The sequence below is a fragment of the Micropterus salmoides genome, unplaced genomic scaffold (genome assembly GCF_014851395.1).
Source record: "Micropterus salmoides isolate LMB-PRFRI ecotype aquatic unplaced genomic scaffold, ASM1485139v1 Ms_hic_scaffold_20, whole genome shotgun sequence".
Lineage (NCBI taxonomy): Eukaryota > Metazoa > Chordata > Actinopteri > Centrarchiformes > Centrarchidae > Micropterus > Micropterus salmoides.
The window spans coordinates 29,059,146-29,080,797 of NW_024041151.1; the positions used below are offsets into that span (position 1 = coordinate 29,059,146).

Here is a 21,652-nt window from a genome sequence, read left to right on the forward strand (position 1 = left end):
TTATTTTTGTTTAATAAATAATAAAGCTTAGACTTTTTCTAAGGGCTGCAATCGAAAAAGGCCGTGGTGCCCTTGAACGCACCATGGGCCGTTTTCGAAAGGTCGCGTTCAAGGTGCGTTCTAAGACACTGCCGACCGGGCCTTGAATGCACCACAGCCGGTGTGACTGTGGTTGACACATCACCCAGTGTTGACGTCAGCCTCAAGCTCACAGCTTCCCTGTGAAGCAGTGGCAGGTAGACAGCCTCGCCTGCTGCAACAGGCGCTACGAGCCGCTCATGCAGGAAACAAAACTAACCGAAGCAGCGAGCCATCTCTTTCGTCCCGCTCTATCGAGAGAGACCTGACTTTGTCTGTCTCTCTCCAGCTATAGCGGACTAGCCTAGCTGTGCTGTGACCGCTCGGCGAAAGAGATGTCGGCAGGGCAGCGTGTCTGTTTATGTAACAGGCTTTCACCGCCTGTGAGCTAGCAATGCGCCCGTACGAGTCCTCGTGGGCACGCAGGGAATGCAGCGCTACAGTTAGACTGCTGCATTGCCCAGTTTATTTAATTAACATGTTTTACTCAAAACTGTTTCCACATTCTCAAAAGCCTTACCATAGTTTTACACAAGCAGCACATGTAAAACAATGGTGTCTTGAACACCAGACGGGGGATTGTGGCAGCGTCAGCAGGCCTCTCTCCCCCCATAACGGTCACTTGGCCAGTCGCTTCCTTTTTCCCCAGCCGCAGGTCAGCTGGCGGGGGGGCCTGGACTTGTCCGGCCAGGACATGGGTCACCTCGCCCGGGTGCAAAGATAATTTTCTAGAAGTGGCGACTCCATCCGTGGAGGTGGTGAATTCAGTGAGCAGTTCGCCGTTTGCTGAAGAAAAAAGGATGCTGAGGCAGTAGGGACGTCCTATTGGTCGGCTAGGTGCACGATAAAATTTTAGTGGGCAAGTGCGTGCATGTGATTGGAGGAGGTAGTACCCATAGAGTCCAGCAGAGGGCGGAGCCTGTGTGAGATCAGCCTCAGCTGTATTTTTGTCTTTTGTGTTAATTATCAAATGTTAGCCTGCTGAACATCATCATAAGTATGTTAGCATTCTGACATTAGCATTTAGCTCAAAGCCTGAGCTGGCTCCTCAGATTAGAATACAACTCAGGTATTGTAATAAATTCCAATATGACATAGCATTGGAGTCTCCACATCAGATAGATTTGTTGTTCTAGGTTATAAGGCCAGCTAACGATGACCTAATAGGGAAATAGGCACTAGGGAGAAGAGAGAAACATAAAGGGGACCAAAAGATGTTATCCTTTAGATTTGGTGTTGGTGTTCGATGTGATCACATGTTGTATGCTGGCCCCCCCTCTGAACGAAAAGTCTACAACAGCCCTATTGAATTGGGGGCCCGCAGGCCACATCTGGCCGAAGCAATCTCCATGTGGCCGAGCACATAATCTATCAACAAAAGTAAACTATATGAAAGTAGCTAAAGAGTGAGCTATATGGTTTCCTTCTCATCTTTGTTGAGTTTCACATGTGCTGTATCGATCACCGCAAATCAAGGCTCTACATAACTGTCTGACCTGCAGCCCCTCTCGCTCCTCTGTGTCTCTGCACAGCACTTCCACTCCACACACGCGTGGGAGCGCACAAACGCACACACAGAGCAAAGTCAGCCAGCTGGTCAGCGGACATTACCCACACTGGCGACAACTACGTTCCTTAGTGTAAGTAGCGCACTAAAAACTTAGTAAAAAGCCGATACTTTACCAACACACCTGTTTAATAAGCATAAATCCACCACAGCTGTGTTTTGGTTTTACACAAGCACAGCGCTAGTTCGGTTAATAGCTTATTGTCACAAACAAGCTTAAGTGAAAGCTGTCTGTCTTTAGTAGGCCTAACTGTTCAGCTTAGTTTGCCAGTACATTAAAATATGGCACATTATAAACTGAGCTGGTGGCTGAGACAGACCAGCCATCCTCTCACCAGCAGCAGCAGAGGGAGGACAGGAAGGACTGAGCTGTTCATTCTTTCTAAACTTCACTCAGTATGTTGATGTCAGGAATATGATTTATTTACTGACATGTTAGATTTGTTTAGTGACTTTGCTGTTGTAGGTCCTGTTGCTGCTCTAGAAACAGCATTTAGATGCTAAATTATTTTTTAAAATAATATATGCAATTATTTAGTAATACATACATACATAGAACTGATAAGAGCATCAATAAAGAACTGAACCAATAAGGATTACAAGTGTGTGAATAAAATCCTAATGATCCCAACTCGTGAGAAAATGTCCGGCCCATCTCTGTATCCTGGTTTTAAAATCCGGCCCAATTGAATCTGTAAATGAATAGCCTTGGTCTACAGTAATCATAGTAAAATATCTTCCTTGTGACGAAATGTACATTAAACTGAATGCAGCATTGTAGACAATATTTTCATTGCATGGATAGCCTTTGGATATTGCTGGAAATTGTTCTCAGTCCCCCTCCAAATTATTATCATAACAATTTAATAGTGCATTGCATTTAAACAGCACTTTTCATACACAAATAGCGATAACAGTAGTACCAGGCTCGACATGCAGTCTGCCAAAATATGTATCCCCTCCATTATGCACAGATGATATACTATCAAGTGTTTAATTTGTGTATACTTCACATCAGGACTAATAACAGGGGTGGACATGGAGAAGTTTCTATAGCAAAAGTGGGATATATATTATTTCAGACTGTATGTGATGGTTTTCAACCTGCTTTACAATGTATCCCCCCCCTTATAATGTAAAGATGATGGCCTACTATCAAGTATTTTGTTTTGGGTATATTTCACAAATAACAGGGGTGAATATGGAGACGTTTGTTGTTTCCTAGCAAAAGTTATAGTGAGATACAAAAACAAACTGGGATCCAGAGAATGTCTAGTACACTCGAGCTTAGGGCTGAAATGATTCTTAGATTAAATCGATTAATAAAATGCATCGACGCAAATTCTTTGCATCGTTAAAATAATATATCGAAGCTCGAACATTGCCTTTGTCTCTTTTGTTCTGGTTTGAATGTGCCCCTCTGACAAAACAACTGGCCCCATCCTGGCCCCCTCAATAAAATTGGTCTAGAACCGCCACTGTCAATAAACCATGCTATGTTAAGTCTTCATCAGTCGCCGAAACCTCTTCACACCTGCAGCTGCAAAAAACGTTAAACCAGGCTGCAAAACAATGTGACGTCATGCAACGGTTCACTGTGTTGATTAGTCAAATACATACAAGCGCACATTCCTTGTAGATTAAATCAGAAAAACCTGATTTTTAAAGATTATGTTGTAGACAGTGTGGGCGGCACGGTGGTGCAGTGGTTAGCACTGTCGCCTCACAGCAAGAAGGTGGGTTCAAACCCCGGTTGCCCCGGCCTTTCTGTGTGGAGTTTGCATGTTCTCCCTGTGTCTGCGTGGGTTCTCTCCGGGTGCTCTGGCTTCCTCCCACCGTCCAAAGACATGCAGGCTAGGTTGATTGGTGACCCTAAATTGTCCTTAGGTGTGAGTGTGAGGGTGAGTGGTTGTTTGTCTATGTGTGGCCCTGCGATGGACTGGTGACCTGTCCAGGGTGTACCCCGCCTTTTGCCCGATGCCAGCTGGGATTGGCTCCAGCCCCCCCGCGACCCTGTACGCAGGACAAGCGGTTGATGATGGATGGATGGATGGATGTTGTAGACAGTGACATATTTTTGCTTTGGTCACTAACTCACAGGTGTGGTCTATCAATATCAGGTGGTATATTGTACAAATGTAGAACGACTTCCATATCATTTCACTTTAAACATAAGCGCCACATTGAGCCATGCTTTCAGAAAATGTGTGTAACCAGTTGAGAAAAACTGTAAGCAAATTAAATTTTCTCACTTTTCTGCTATTGACAGCAAGTGCTATCATTTTCCGTAGATTACTAGATTACTTGGTAACAACATAAGTCACTATTTTGCTGGTGATTGTCTGTTGTAAGACCTTGTCTCATAGTATGATAAACCATTGTGCAATGTTTTGGTTCCTGATAAACCTTCAAACTCATCAATCTAGTACTCAAACTGGAGTTTCCAGATAGTATTACATCATCTCACTTGTACCTGAATGAATGCACCCACATCAATGCTAATTTTTTGTTTTCAGTTTGAACACCTGCTTATTCCTTTTTCTCCGCCTTTGCCCTCACTCCCTCTGTTTCTCTCTCTCTCTCCAGGCTGAGGGAGCAGTGGTTGGTCAGGTTGGATCAGAGGAACCAGCACCAGCAGAGTTTTTTTGAGGACAGAATCAGACGAGCTCAGAAAGCTCAGCAGAGCCTCAGGAAGATTGATTCATCTTGAAACCAGCTGATCAGACTGTGGGTTTTTTCCATGGGCTTGGGTCGTTCCGCTTTAGCCATGCTGTGCCAAGCCAAGCCGTGAACACATGAACTTCCACTACAGCCTCACAGCAGAGGGTAGCTGTGCTGCTGTAGTCATGCGCAATAGCGTTCCCCCCTCAACAGAACCATCTTTTCACAGCCACTGGATTGTCTCAAAAATGTATTTTCATATACAATGATGAGACAGTGCTGCATTTAAAGAGTCACAGCATCAATGCAGCAATAAAATGAAAGTACCAAGATCTCCAATGCTGTTGTTTACACCAGCACCAAGGAGAAATGTGCTTCAATTATGTCAGCAGCTATAAACCCCACCACACAGTTGTGCCAGGGCAACTCGCCTGCTTGTGGCTCTTCATGACATGGCTCAGCGTGACTACCCCGCCATAATGGAAAAACTCTTTATGTTTCTGTTACTCAATACCATTGAATTGCTGGTCCTAAAAAAAGAAAAACTCCTTCACCGTCTGACAAATTTGTATCTTCAGTTTTAGTGATTTTTATGATTGTAAAGATGAAATGAAAACATTAAAAGAACCCCCAAAAAGTCAAAAAAGGGCTTTCATCCAAAAGTTTTTTGAATATGACATTTCAAAGATACAACAGCAGTGCTTTGAGGTGGGCTGGTACTCAGCGGTACTCTTTGGAATACCGGGAAATTGTCTTGCTTACTCACTGGAACTCTTTTCTGCCCTCTCCATATCAGGTTCTCTGAGCATTATTTGACACTGACCTGTTCCCGTCTCTGTCGGTGGAGACAGTCTGAAAACTGAACTGAAATCACATTTCTCCCCTTTTACATTCGAAAATAATGTATTTTTTAAAATTGATTGATTATTACATCTTTTATAATTATTATTAATACCCTGCTCACATCACATATGTTTATTAAGTTATTGGTGGCTATAGTCATTCCTCCTTCTGTCCACACTGGCTGTGTAAGGGATTCCTTTTTAACGCGACTACACTGTGAGAGATGGAGGACCAAATGCACACTCCTGTCCATTCTGTGTAATAATTCTACTACAGCAACAATCTGTTATGACATCAATCATAAATAAGGTGCCAATATGTTTTCAATATGCTGTAAAATACAAAGAAATGTCAGTAAAGCTCTAACCAATAATGGAAATATGACAGAATGTCTCGATGCAGATCAGGCACCAGTGTCACACTGACATAGATCAACGCTCACAAATATATCCCATTCCCTCCCTGGATCGACACATCTCAGCTGCTGTAACTACTTTTATAACAAGTCTGCTGTGTGCTATGGCATCAAATCGTGCAATCATGTTGCACTGTACTTGACATGTCAGTGATGTACAGTGCTTGAAGTGGAAGAAAAAAGGTCCCTGGACTTCACTCTCATTTACACTCGACATGGAGGAGTAACTAGTATATATTTGTGTATTAGTGTATTCGTAAAATATTATAACATTAAATCAAAAGTATAATGTTAGTATACTATAAATATATTTGTAGGTTACACTTTATTTGGATAGTCTGCCTATAGATAGTTTATATAGTATTTGTGACTTTTAAAAAGCTTATTAGTTGAAATTCAACAATTGAACCGATTCACAAATAAAACCATTTTCTGATTTTACACCACTGTGGTTACGGTTTGATTACTGCTAATGTTAGCATATTCATTATAATTTTAGATTAGTATATATTTAGTGTATAGCTTTCCACCAGTGTAATTTTGATTTCAGATGGTAAAAACAGCAGTTTCATTTTTGTGGGCTGTTTTCATTCATTAAATCTTTGTGCAAGAAAAACTGTCTACAGTGGCAGTTAGTCTCTCATTTGTTAATGCTACTAATTCATTTGCAAATTTTATTGAAATGGGGTTAAAATGTTTGCTACATTTAGATGGAAACATAGCTGTCCACCCAATGTTTCCCACAGGATATTAAGACACATGGCGGGTGGGCCTCGGACAATGTTGGGGGGCCGGGGGCATGCCCCCTCGGAAGAATTTCTTTTTAAAATTTTAATTGTTAAGTGCATTAATTTGGTGCAAAATTAAATGTACACTTGTAAACAATGTTGTGCTCTAATAAATTATTTAACCATAAACCCATTGTTTAGCTATAAATAGTGATGAAACAGCAACAAACAAGTCAACAAATTTATTTTTATTTTATTATGTTTTTCCAAAAATTGTTGTTGTTTTACTTTTAATGGACACGGGTAATATGTTTTATACTTTCTGTGAATATGATCCAATTAATCTTATTTCCATACTGCATAGACACCTTATTTTGAAAACCAAGCGTTGTCACGTGTGTCCTCGCACTAAAGTCATCAAGTCCGACCCAATTTGATGAATAATGTTGAATGTGGTTCTCATATCGCTTAACATGAAGACTTCGCAGCCTCTCTTCAGGTAGGACTCTAATGCCGCATTCAGACCAAACGTGTATTTTCTCCTCGCGATGCTTTTCTCGCGTGAGTACATTCACTGCAAGGGTTCATACACAACGCGTGAAAGCGATTTTAACGCGATAACGTGAATAAAGACAATTCGCCATTACTACAGCTGTATGTACCCAAAGTAAACATTTTGCTGTGATTAAATAGCAATAAACAGATCAAACGGATGCCGAAATAACTACAATATGATGCAGTTTTGTTAAACATATGGATTCATGCTTTGTCAGGTCTGTCAGCAAGACAGCAGGACAATAACTTCTAAAATGTTTGTTTTCTGAATGGAGTTGGGATCGATCAGGCATGTACAATGATAACTGGAATAAAGTTACATACAGGTTTTCTGAACTCACCAAGTAGTTCAACCTCCTCGCTTTCTTTTCTCCAAGTAATGTCCAGTTTTGTCCAGTTTTTATATAAATAAGAAGTAGTGCCAAACAACGCTAACAACACTGAAACCGGATGTGCACGGAACCTAGCTGCTGAGAAGCTCGAGTGAAGATAAATCAACTTTGTAATCCTAAAAACTAAAGTAAAAAGCCAGTTTAATAAAAGCAGTTTACTCCAAGCTCCTCCCTTGATAAAACGGCGTAGTTGCGAGCAATGTCCAGTCCGACCACGGGTGTCCGAAAGCTGGAGCCCTGCTCCCTGCTCCTCTATCCCAAGTTTAGCAGCTCTCCGACGGCCTGCAGATTTTCAGTCACCCACTCTGCCTGGCCCTCTCCACACAATGCTCTGAAGCTGTCGGTGACGTACGGACAATCTCAACGTTGCTCTGGACCGACTGAATACGTGTGCACTCCAAATTTAGGCGCAGCTATCTTAATCGCTGTCTCACAAACGAGTGACAGAAACAGGCCGTTAACATTACCTCAAAAGAAAAGTGGTTGTCTCGAGTCGGATGCCAGAGCGTGCAAGCTTACAGCAGCGCCCACAAAACACAATGTTAGAGGTCTGAAACGTTATTATGAGATGTGTAAAACAATTTTCGGTTCATTTTGAGACTATGGCAGGCAAATTAGACTGGCGGGCCGCCATAGAAGGCCGCCATAGTCTCATTAATTAATAGGAAACACTGTGTCTACCCATAGCTTGTAAGCTAATGTTACGGTCTGTTGATCCACTGCTGGAGCCCAGCCAACCAGCTTGGTCAGTCAAACACAGCAGCTGTAGACAGTAGCAGAGTTTTTTGGATATTTACCAAATGGTGAACATTTTTTCTTCCATTTACTCTCATGCATGAATTATTAAAAACAATATCTAAATTTTTTTAAAGATTCTTTTTTTCACTCAAAATTTGGCTAATGTACAAATCTATTTACATTTTATTCAAAATTCTGTTTTGATTTTAAATTATTTAACGTGTGGACAAGGAGTAAAATACCACACCTGACAATATGGAATATTAAGTTTTTATGTCATGTTATGCTATGTATTTAAGCTCAATAGTTGAAAATTAACAATAAAACACATATTTTAGGAAGAAAAAACCCACTCCCATGGGTATTTATAACTGTAGTTACATGTATGCGGAAACCCAGCAGCATGTTAATATCCTTATCTAACTTCATGTTGAATCATCTCACTTTTAACATATCAACATCCAACATGTAACAGATTACATAGTTGTAGTTCTCTGCAATATGTGAGTATCTTATTTTGTGTAAAGGCTGCATATATTTGTTACATGTCTGTTTTATTATAATATAATACAATTTATCACATCTGTGAAAAATTAGAATAGATAAATTATCCGTCCCACTATCGTGAGTTCTACTGGTGTACCTGACTGACATACTGTGGTGGCTGATCGACTCATTTCCATTTCCGGTGCTTGTGTGTTGGTACCGTGTTGTGCTGCTCTCGCTAAATAACAGTTACATTTGTTAGATTACAGCAGCCAACTGTCCACTAAACAATTATTCTTTACAGTAATTTTGCCTGAGCACTCACACTGTGCTACTTTTGGTAGCTGACGCTACAGTACTTTAGCTTAGCCGTTAGCGACTTCAGCTTAGCAGCTAGCGATGGCTTCTCCTTCTCCCTCTCTCTCTCCTACTTTCTCCTGCTCGGTGTGTCAGATGTTCAGTTACTCCTCTGCCTCTTTTAGTGGTAATGGTACGTGTAATAAGTGTAGTTTATTTTTAGACATGGAGGCGAGGCTCAGTGATTTAGAAGTCTGGCTCCGCACCTTGGTAGATCAGTCTTTAGCTACTGTAGCTAGCCAGTCCCCGGTAGTCGGTGCAGAACTGCCTGAGTTAGCCTCTGGTAGCTGTCCCCCGGGATTTCCTGAGCAGCCAGGAAAGGGGGGGGGGGGGGGGGGGGGGGGGGGGGGGCTGGGTGACTGTCCAAAGGAGGAAGTCCACGGGGCACCATCAACCTGTTCACGTTTCTAACAGATTTTCCCCACTCAGCGACACACCCGCTGAGAAACCAACTCTGATCATTGGCAGCTCCATTTTGAGAAACGTGAAGTTAGCGAAGCCAGCGGCCACAGTTAAGTGCATCCTTGGGGCCAGAGTGGGCAACATTGAGTCTTATTTGAAACTGCTGGCTAAGGATAAACGTAAATACAGTAAGATTGTTATTCACGTCGGCGGTAATGACTCCCGGTTACGCCAATCGGAGGTCACTAAGATTAATGTTGAGTCGGTGTGTACATATGCAAAAACAATGTCGGATACCGTAGTTTTCTCTGGACCCCTGCCAAATCTGACCAGTGATGACATGTATAGCCGCATGTCGTCATTCCGCCGCTGGTTGTTGAGGTGGTGTCCAGCAAATGATGTGGGCTTTGTAGATCATTGGCAGACTTTCTGGGGAAGACCTGGTCTGATCCAGAGAGACGTCATCCATCCCACTTGGGAAGGAGCAGCTCTCATTTCTAGAAATCTGGCCAAGTTTATTAGTGGACCAAATCCATGACAACCCAGAGTTGAGACCAGGAGGCTCCTCCATTTCAGGAGTTACTTAGTGAAAATCCTATAGTGACGGTGTCTGCCCCCCGACCATTGAAATTATTTAAAAAGGTAAACAGAAGAGGAGCTGTGCATAAAAACCTCATAAAAATTAAAACCACAATAAAAACTACAATAGTGTAAACGAATAGGAGAGTTAAATGTGGACTCTTAAACATCAGATCTCTCTCTTCTAAAGGTGTACTAGTAAATGAACTAATATCAGATTATGATATTGATTTATTTTGTCTTACTGAAACCTGGCTGGGTGATGGAGAATATGTTAGCCTAAATGAATCCACCCCTCCCAGTCATATTAATACTCACATTCCTCGAGGCACAGGCCGAGGAGGTGGAGTTGCAGCTATCTTCGACTCTACCCTACTAATCAGCTCTAAACCTAAGCTAAATTATAACTCATTTGAAAGCCTTGTTCTTGGTCTTTCACACCCAAGTTGGAAATCACTAATTGGTCCTCGGACCAATCCTCTTCACTTTATATATGCTTCCTTTAGGCAATATTATCAGGAAATATTCCATAAGCTTTCATTGTTATGCAGATGATACTCAGTTATATCTATCGATCAAACCAGATGAAACTCATCAGTTAGCTAAACTTCAAATGTGCCTTCAGGATGTTAAAACCTGGATGACCTGTAAATTTCTAATGTTAAACTCAGATAAAACTGAAGTTATTGTTCTGGGGCCTAAGCACCTCCGTGACGCATTATCTAAAGATATAGTTTCCCTTGATGGCATAGCCCTGGCCTCCAGCACCACTGTGAGAAATCTTGGAGTTATCTTTGATCAGGACATGTCGTTTAAGTCTCACATTAAGCAAATTTCAAGGACCGCCTTTTTTCACCTACGTAATATTGCAAAAATCAGGAACATCCCGTCTAAAAATGATGCAGAAAAACTAGTCCATGTATTTGTTACTTCTAGGCTGGATTACTGCAATTCCTTATGATCAGGCTGCTCGAAAAAGTCCATTAAGACTCTTCAGCTGATCCAGAATGCTGCAGCACGTGTTCTGACAGGAACCAGGAAAAGAGATCATATTTCTCCTGTCTTAGCTTCTTTGCATTTGCTTCCAGTAAAATCCAGAATAGAATTTAAAATCATTCTTCTTACCTACGAAGCTCTTAATGGTCAGGCACCATCTTATCTTAAAGAGCTCATAGTACCTTACTACCCCACCAGAGCACTGCGCTCCCAGAATACAGGGTTACTTGTGGTTCCTAGAGTCTCCAAAAGTAGAATGGGAGCCAGAGCGTTCAGCTATCAAGCTCCTCTCCTGTGGAACCAGGTTCCAGTTTGGGTTCAGGAGGCAGACACCATCTCCACATTTAAGAGTAGGCTTAAGACTTTCCTCTTTGATAAAGCTTATAGTTAGGGCTGGCTCAGGCGAGTCCTGAACCGTCCCTTAGTTATGCTGCTATAGGCCTAGACTGCCGGGGGATTTCCTATGATGCACTGAGCTCCTCTCTCCTCTACTTTCTCTCCCTCTGTATGCAACCTCATCCCATTAATGCATGTTACTAACACAACTTCTCCCCTTTCTGGTAGTCTTGTGCTTTCTCGTCCCTCTCCTCTCTCCTCCTATCACTTCCTGCAGGTTTTCTGGCTCTGGAGCTGGTGAGTCTGGATCTGTGGCTGCGGGTCACCTGCTGCCCCCGTGTTCCTGCTCGACACCCTCTGCTACAACAATTATTGTTACTAGTCCTATTGTTATTATTGTTATTATAATCATTAACATTACTGTATATATCTGTACCATTTTTCATTCAGGCTATAGCAACATCACCTTTACTGTCTGTACCTCTGTGTGTGTATATTGTGTAGGCTGCCTCCCTCTCTCTCTCTCTCTCTCTCTCTCTCTCTCTCTCTCTCTCTCCTTCACCCCAACCGGTCGAGGCAGATGGCCGCCCACCCTGAGCCATGGTTCTGCTCGAGGTTTCTGCCTCTTAAAAGGAAGTTTTTCCTTGCCTAGTGCTTGGGAACTGTTGGGCTTCTGTAAATAGCATCACAGAGTACGGTCTAGACCTGCTCTTTTATGAAAAGCCCTGTGAGATAACTGTTGTTGTGATTTGGCTCTATATAAATAAAATTTAATTGAATAGAATTAAATAAAAATAAATTAGCAGGTTACAGAAATCAAACTTGATGCAATCTGACTCCACGGTTGCATGACGTCCACGTGTGTGGACAGTTGGTTTTTGCTGCATAAAAACGACATTTTACTTTATAAAACATAAACCTGTTAACAATACTTTGCTGTACATACTACTATTTTTTGTTATCTTGACTGACCTCCTTGAATATGAGTTTATCATATTCAAGGAGGCATAGGCATTTAGGACATGGCCATCACAGTCGGCCATCTTGAACCCAGCATTTAGACCTGTAAAAAACCATTGAAACTGAAATAAATTAGCCGTTTGATGCATTGGGCCTTTCTCATTTCCCAAATTTCCACCTCTTCGACTCCTCGAGGCACATTTTAGTCCCGCCCACCCGAGATGCGAGCTCGAGACGCAAGGAGAGAGGAGTCGAGGAAATGGGCATTTAACGAAATGAGATGTCCTCCTGGGAGCCGTCATTTTAAAGCGACGTCAGTTAAATATGACGTGTTGCACAGCTGCATCATCTGTCCACTGTTAGAGCTGTGATCTCTGTCAGAGCAGCAGAGCAGCTTTTGGCACTAAAGGCTACAGATCATTTCTTCACAATCCAGAAACATGTCTGTTAACATTATAACACGTAGAAACATCTGGAGGTTCCAATAAAAATTATAGCATCTGTTGAAAACAGTCATATTACAGCAGCCTGATCATTCACTAGGCTACACTGCAGACTAGGCCTACCACTTTTTTTGCGGTGCTCCTTTTGTCTGTAAACAGGAGATCATTACAGCCCTCAGCTTGATGAGATGAGCGTTTCATCATCAGTCCCTTTACAAAATGACACAGTAGCCTAACATTTATCTCATATAGCCCCAATTACAGCTGTCATCACAGGACTCTGTGGGAATAACGTGCAGACTACATGGGCACTATTAGGCTATTAAAACATGAAACAGATCCGTGCTGAATGCTCTGCTTGATACAGCCTAATAATTAGACTTCAGCAGCTGTTTTGTCACGATTATTGCAGCTGAATTGGTGTGACGCGCGGATCGGCTCGGACATTAACGGAACTTATATAGGCCTATACGCATAAATCATCCACCTGCCCCCCACCAACTAATTATTTTATCAGATTTAGAGACCAGCATCTGCATGGACGTTTTACCCCCACCTCCACCGGTCCCTGTAGCTTTCCAGGTGATTTCTTTCTTGTGTGTTATATTGATGTATGAGTGTTTTCTTTAACGATTAACTTTGATGATTAGAGAGGCTGCTGTCAGTCATTCAAATATTGTGGGTCAAAACAGAAAAAACCTGCTGTAATAAACTTGACAGGACAGAGAGAGGAAACAGAATTAAACTTTCAGTTTCTATAATCCATGTTTAGACTCTGATGGAGCTCAGGACTGATCAGGATGGTTGTTTTACTCCAAACACTTTTACTTTTATATGAAACTGGAACATGAATTAACACCAGATCCTGTCCGATCCTGTCGGCATGTCGGGAGATTTTTTTATTATTAATTTATGTTGCTGTGGCTCGTGCGTAAATGCACACAGTGTCACTGGGGACACAGCCGCCATTTAATGTTCATTTTTACAATCCTGCTGCCCATCAACACATCACATTCAACAACAACAACATCAGTGATATCAAAGTGAAATGACATTAAGGAATGCGGTTAGAACAGCGCTTTATGAGGCGCTACACAAACGATGTAGGGCAGAAAGTTTGATCGCGCATTTGATTATTTTTAATAGGCTTGACTGATAAAACTTATGAATACAACATGAACACTGCAGCATCCTGCTCTGGCTATGGATTGACCCAGCTGCTTGTCACGCCTCTTGTAAACATCGGAGCGGCTGAAAAGACTTCCACAAAGGATACACCGATGTATCCTTGCTTATAGCTCCTCCAGCAAACCTCCTCAATCCTTGATCCTCGATGTGCATTTTAAGAATAGAGATGTCCTTCAAGATGGCGTGCTGAGATCGATTTCCGGGTCACATGCTCGAGGATCGAGGAGTCGAGGAGACAGAAATTTGGGAAATGAGAAATGGTGCGTTCCAGTTGACATGGGAAGTCGGAATTTTTTAGTTCAATGGTCAAAATTTCAAAGGGAACGCCCCCTTAAGTCAGAATCCCGACTTGGGAAGTCAGGAGACCCGCACTACCCCGACTTCGTGATCCAAGATGGCTGTCGAGGTATCAACAAGTAGTGAAAGCTGTAGTTTATACTGTTTATTAGCACATCTGTGTACTTGTGACTCATATAAATGTTCGTACACAAAGTGCTGTCCAGCAGCTGTCTGTGGACGTGTTGCTACAGTGTTGAGTGTGAGTAAATACCGCACAATGCGTTTTTTTATCAACCGGCGTATCAATAGCTAACCTGGCTAGTTGTAAACAGCTGGCCGAGCGAGTTTTTCCGACTTGTTAACGGGAACGCCGTCAACTCGGGTGTGACGTCATTCCCAGCTCCGACCTCCGACTTCCGAGGTAAATGGAACGCAGCAAAAGGCCCATTGTTTCTCCACAGTTACAGGTTCAGGGCCGCTATAATTTCTGCAGACCACTTGATGTCACTGTTACATGTCTTCCATGCTTCAAAACTAAAAAAAAAGATTTCAGCCCATTCAGGAAGAAGCCTCAAAAGCTTCACAACGCTTTGTCCGTCCATCACTAGTTCACTAGTATCACCAGTAGCAGATCACAGTCGTACACAACATGGACATTTCATCTTTTCAGCAGTTACTTAAAGCTGCAGTGTGAAACTTTACCCCCTTGAGGCATTGAGAGTAACTTCACAAACACTGTCGACACATGCTTATGATGCATGCCTACACCAACCTGCCCGAGAGTAGTAACCAGTCCCTCCAGGACTTCCTGGGCTAAAATGCCTGATTTTGCAGCAGCTTTTCTAAAAAATTGCAATGAAAGTTGCAATGTTCGTTTTTAAGTGAAAAAGTTTAACTTTAGAATTCTAGTTGAATCATTAAACAGTCCCTCCAGGATTTCGTGGGCCTAACCCTAACCCAGCATATTTATACCAGCTTACCTGGATTCTTTCAGAGCTTGCTTGTGTCTTGTCTTATGCCCTCCATACATTACTGCCATTCTCCACGTATGTTTTGCGGCGGCAAAGTGTTTGTCACTAGATTTCCTTTATGTTCGACCATGATACTGCACGTTTTGCAAAACAGTCTACCCCCGCTTTGGTAAAGAAGATCTGGATCCTTGTGCTGTTATTTTTGTAGGCAAATGTGAGATGTTGGCATCACACAAGTCTGCTTTGACTTGTAAACAAGGAAGTGAGTATGTATATACTGTATATTTAATAGCACAATTCATTAGTTTCCCCTGCCAATGAATCCCCATTGAATTGAAATTAATTTTAATTTTAATTCTAATATTAATTTTAATTAATACAAGCAACATCAATCCAACACCTGACTAGCTTCCCGACAGTGACTCTTTGAGTTGGTGTGACTGATATGTAATAAATCCACTGTAGACTGTCTCAGAGGTAAATCAGTACCTGCTTCAGACCTAATAATAATAATAATAATAACACATTTCATTTGTAATGCACTTTAATACATTTGAAAGGCTTGTTTGAAAATGTCACTGTTTGTGACAGCTTGGCTGGCTGCTAGGATGTGTTTCCAGTTTTGGATTGCATCAAGCAGATTTTTTGGTGTGTGGGCAGTTCTTATAAGGAACAGACCGTCACACCCCTGCAGCACACAATGTTCCTCCAAATACACAAACAAAATCTGCTGGATCCAAGCTTCCTCCAAACAGCGACTCTGCCAAAAACAGCTACAAGTCCATAGTTATAAAGTTATTAAAAACCTAAACCAAGACCGACATCTTGACTGTGTCCATGAACTCAAAAGCTCACTGTTTATCTGTCCGATACACAACTTTACTGTTCTGGTTCACTCTCACCACTCTCATAGCTGTTTCAAGAGTAAAAGCTGTTCTCCTTGCCTCTCTCCCATACATCTGTGGAAGCTTGTAACTCCCTCACAGTAGTAATTGGTCTTGAAGCCTTCTCACTAGCTCTTGCACTGTGACTCACTTTCTGTGGCGGGGATGCTCTAGGCAGATTGTACCAAACATTTTCCATTTCTTGATTTCACTGTACTCCAGGGGAGATATAGGAACTTGGAAATATATATCCATCCCTGACTTGGGCTTTGAAATCCCTATTTCCTGTTCTTGAGGTTTCACGGTGTAGATTTTGCCAAAACACTTGGACCTTCCAGATAATGGTGTATTTATTCTATAATAAGTTGAAAACCCTTGTGGACATTCAGGTGGTCCCCATTTAACCATTTATGTGACTTTTAATAGCAAGTGGCTGCACAGTTTAATATCAAGTAAAACTGGATTTTTCTGTTGATCTAGATAAAAAAAAAAAGCCTAATTAAATCCACTGTGATTTCATGTTGTAAGAATAAAACACCATTTGTAACAGTTAAAATGCCATTCTTTAAATGAACAAACTAACATCAATTTCATTTATATTCCTTTGAGTACACAAAAAAAACATGATTTAGGAAAATACATAAAAATGAATTCATTTGTTGTTCATTTGTCCATCCACCCTGGCCTCTTCCCTATGTGGTCTTTGTCACAACATAGGGTGTAGAATTAAGTAGAATTGTCCCTAGCAACAATTTTGATCCAAACTATTACATAGAACCACTGTTGTCCACGTCTAGTCAATGTATTTGGTACACAAACGGTCCAACACATTTAAAAAAAGTTATGTCCTCCCTCTCCTATGCCTCACAGTGGTTTGATCCAGTTGGGAGATGTTTTTCTTGTTCCCACCAACAGTGACATGAAATATCTGCCCTTGCTCCACAGCAGTGGTTCTCTAACTGGGGGGGAGGCACAGTGCCACTGCAAGGGGGGTTGCATGAATGTGATGAACTAAAAATGGGCTCTGATGCAAATTTTGCTAAACTGAGTGTGTGTAGTTAGAAAAACAGATGCTGCAGTTCTTCTTTTGACCACCAGGATGCAGCAACATGCAGTGAAACATCCGCCCTGCAACAGGAGACATGAGAAATATTCCTCTTAATATTGTTACATGGCCAAAAGCATGTGGCCAGCCCTTTCTGCATACTTTACAGTACTGGTACTGGTCTGAGACAGTTTTTCTTGCTTGCTACAGCATACAATGATACTTAGTGACAATATGACAATAGTGTGATCAAGACCCTTTCCTGTTTCAACATGAAAGCATGACAGCTCATTAAAGAATTGTGGCCTGCACAGAGCCCTGACTGCAACCCTATCCAATACCTTTGGGATGACCCGGAACGCTGACTGTGAGCCAGGCCTTGTCACCCAACATCGGTGTTACGCTAAAGCTTTCAGGCTTTCCACTAGACGTTGGAAGCTGTCTGAATGTGAGTTAATCCCTGCAGCCAGGTTTCAACATCTGGTGGAAACCCTGTAATCAGAAGAATGGAGGCGGTTAGCAGCAGATTAATGGCCATGGTCCTGGAATGATATGTTCAGTTATAACATATGTTCAGGTGTCCGCATACGTTTGGCAATGCAGTGTTCATTTTTAGAAATTGTGATTTTTCTTTATCAGTAAATACCCTTTAAGTGTTTTGATACCGAATTGAATAGAATTGTTACTGACACACATTAACTCTGCTATTCGTCAGTGCAGTGTTTAAGATCCAGTCAATTAGATAAAAGTCACATATCTAACTGAATAGATGACTAAATTATAGACACGAAATCAACACTTTAGTTGTTGGATTTTTCACATGATTCTATTTCCTGATAATGAAAAACCTGGAGTTTCCGTAGAGAATCCTCAGTGAATCAGCTGATGCTTTCTGTGTCCGTCATGCTGCTGAGGAAACAACATTGTGTGCGGTGTCACTGGCAGGGAATGTCATTGTGAGAAACCTGCAGGTTTTAAAGAACTTGGTGAATACATGGGACTGGACATGACATGCTAAATATAAACACTGACCTCGACACGGAGGCAGAGAACAACCTGAGTCACAGCTGCTGCTGCTGAAAACACACAGAGCGGCGTGTTCTGTGGTTAGAAATAATGGTGATGACACTGGGGACGGTGGTGATGACGTTTTTGTCCTGCTGGCAGCGAGGCCCAGGGCATGTTCCAGAAAACAAGTTAAAAAAAACTCTGAAGCGAACAATGAACTCTGAGTTGGCTGATTAGATTTGGTTCAATCAACTCTGAGTATGTTACCTCTGAGTTATGCACGTGTGTGGTGAATGAAAAAAGTAATCCTTGTTTGTTAGTTGTGTTTTTTTGTGTGTTGTCATGCTTCCGTACGTGGTTTTATGTATATAGAAATGTTAATGTGTGCATATGCAGACTATGTTTATTTTAAGATTATTTTTATTTTAAAGCATTGCATTGTTTGATTTGATAGTAATAGTAGAAAGAGACAGGGAGGGAGGGAGAAGAGGTCCATTCACCTCCAGTTCTTCACACCCAGTGCCAGGGGCGGACTGAGGCACGAAAATGGCCCGGGAATTTGCCACTGGTCAGCACATTCTCTGCGTCTTTAGAGACCTTCATTACTGCATTCTTGAGAATTATATGCAAGTACAGTACATCACAAAATGAGTCATTAAAATAGAATTTCAAAACTAGAAACACTTCGAGTAAAGTAATCACCTCACCTGAAAGAGAAAAATAAATACATTGGAAAAGAAGAAGCAGTCCAAGTGGTCAAATGTGGATTGTAGATAAAAAACCCATTTTCCCTTCCATTATTTAAAGGGGCATTGACTTCTTGGCCCTGGCTCTTTCTGTCAACAGCAGGATTATCCTCAACCTTAGTTAACATACCTTTATAAGTCTACTAGTCCTAGCAGTACTAGTCAGGGGCCAAATTTACCATTAGGCAGATAGGCAGCAGTCACAGTAACAGAATAATTTCAACTAGACAGTAGCTACAGCAGCTTGAAAAACATTTGTCATTTTAGTAGATTTTATTTCATTAACCCAGAAAAAGATCTGACTTGGGTTAGGCTCTGAGCTAATCAAACAAAAAAACAGTAAGCCATCATATTAATGTCTCATTGATACCTCTGTAACTGTTAGCTACCTCATGTACGACTGATATAACTGTAGAAGTAGCACCAGCATCAGGAGAAAGTCAATTACACCTACCTTGAGCGACTACTCTTTACGTTTCGTTGCGTGCTTATCTTTAATTTTTGAAGCACAAAATACCAGGCTACTAACTTTAATAAACATCTTATAAATGACCAAACTCACTATATGAACATACAGTATATGAAAAATACCACTGCAAACTAATTAGCCCTTGGACTATTTTCTGTTGTTGACTGAGATCATATCTGCCAGCCAGCTTCAAGGATTTGGGGGTTAGTGGGGGTCATAACAACAAAGAATAGGCTATTTTCTGTTCCTACATCCTCTTCTCCATTGTGGCCCACAGTCATAGCTCAGTGAGAGATGCATTTACCTGCTTTACTAATGTTTTGCTAATTCTCCCATTGCACAGAAAGTGATAAAAATGTATTTACATAAAAACAATTTGAGTTTTTCAGTAGCTTGTTTCAGTGTTTGTGAACACACTAGGACTTGAGTATGAACCTCCCTCACTCCTTCCAAGTTACATCCTGAAAGTTATGTCTGGAAGTATAGAAAGACAACAGTGAATTTACTCCCATAGTTGCTCATCATGAGGACCAGTGGCAACAACAGAGTGAGTCAGCAGAGGGCAGCGGTGAGTCTTCTGTCCGGCTGAGCTGTCTGTATTCAGACTCAGAGAACAACTGAGACATGAGCGGCTGCTTCTTCCACATAATCTTCTAGAATTTGTATTAGTGCTGAGTTTAACAGGCAGACTCCCCTCCATGATGGCTCTGTTTGCTTTGTGATTTTCGGGACTGAAGCTCCCAGCAGCTCATTATGGAGCCTGTTCACACACTAAAGCTCTCAGAGAGTAAAGCTCATTTGGTTAAAGTGCTCAGCAGTGACCCTAAATCCCCCAAATTTTCCCTCCAGCACACTGGTGGTACTTAGAAACTCAACACAGTTCACAACTGAGCTACAAAGCATCGACAGTCAGACAGTTTCTGGGATCTTTATTCTGTACAAAATCAATACAATGACAACAGCAGCAGCGAGAACAATGCCACAGATGAAAGACAACAGATACAAAGACAAAAACAACAGCAAATACAAAGACAACAACAGAGACAGAGAAAAACAAAGACAAAAATGTAACATCAAAAACTTTGACAGAACCAAACAGGATGATATGGAATTTAGCTTCTATGTTATCAGCTCCCTGATTATATGTCCTGTTACAGAACCCATTGTTAACAACCAGTGTTTCAGGGATTCCGATTCCTCCCAGACAACAGACATCTAGGCCCAGACTTCCTCTTCTGGTCACGGCTTACAGTCTGATTAGCAATCCGATTCCAACAGATGAGCTACTGAAGGTCAAGTTGCTGAAAAAGGTAATGCTGGTTCTCATACAATGGGAAGAAGGCAAGTCAGTGGAGGCAATGTGATGTTTTGGGCAATGTTCTGCCTACCTTGGGTTCTACCATCCATATGGGTTTACCAACTTATCTAAGCATTGTTGCAGACCATGGACACCGTTTCATGGAAACAGTATACGAAAATTGTTCAGGAATGGTTTGAGGAACACAACAACAAGTTCAAGGTGTTGACTTGGCCTCCAAAGATCTCAATCCAGTCAAGCATCTGTGGGATGTGCTGAACAAACCATGGATCCATGGAACCATGGAGGCCCCACCTCGCAACTTACAGGACTTCAAGGATCTACCAACCTACAGCTGCCAACATCTTGGTGCCAGACACCACAACACACTTTCAGAGGTCTAGTGGAGTCCATGCCTTGACAGGTCAGGGCTGTTTTGGCAGCAAAAGGTGGACCTACACAATATTAGGCAGGTTCATAAAGTTAAAGCTGGTCAATTTTCACAATTTTGCTAAGAAAAATTGTAGAAAGAAAGGCTAGAGATGCAGCTCAATCCAGGGAATGCGGGCATGTAAGGTGATTGAATGTGAGATGCACTATGTGGGAGTTACTGGCCCAAACACACTTGATTATAGATCCACCTGCTGGTGTACATGTGTAATTTGTTACCATGTGTGAACCAAATTAACAGTGATATAGTAATAAGACCTATATGTAGATATGACATCACTTCCTGTTTGTCTGAAATATACAGAAAGTTGTTCCTTTATAACTTGTGCAACTTTTGGATAAATTCTTTTAATAACTTTTGATTTTGAGTTTCCATAGATTCAACATGAAAAGTTCCGTGCAGATCAGACTCACTGCCTAGGAGGAGTGCAAAAAAGTAGGTTTCGTGTTTTACGATTTTGTGGAAGGAATTTATAGACATGTATTGTGTAGTATAGGGCCACCTGCTGGTGGATATGTGCCATTTTGTTTGTGTCTAAGGTGTTTGCAGGAGTCTATAACAGAGATACTCACAAGTCTCTGAGCTAGAGTCAAGTCTCAAGTCTCAAGTCTCTAGTGGTTATAGTGTTGCATTACCTGCCGTGTTCCATCTAAGCAGCTTAGAACACTGCATATATATAAGGAATTCTGTAACTGTAACCTGTTTTTCACTTACAGAGCACAACCATATAGGCTAAAGTGCAATGCGTCTACAACTAATGACAGCTTATAAACTACTG

At 41.6% G+C, this 21,652-nt stretch overlaps 1 long non-coding RNA gene across 1 annotated transcript; it reads right to left on the bottom strand.

Moving 5' to 3' along the window:
* Positions 1–15,698: 15,698 nt before the first annotated feature.
* Positions 15,699–17,842, bottom strand: LOC119915123. Its single transcript, XR_005446895.1, has 3 exons — positions 17,752–17,842; positions 17,245–17,395; positions 15,699–16,986 (listed from the first exon to the last, which is right to left on the bottom strand). It is a non-coding gene; the product is annotated as an uncharacterized LOC119915123 (long non-coding RNA).
* Positions 17,843–21,652: the final 3,810 nt, after the last annotated feature.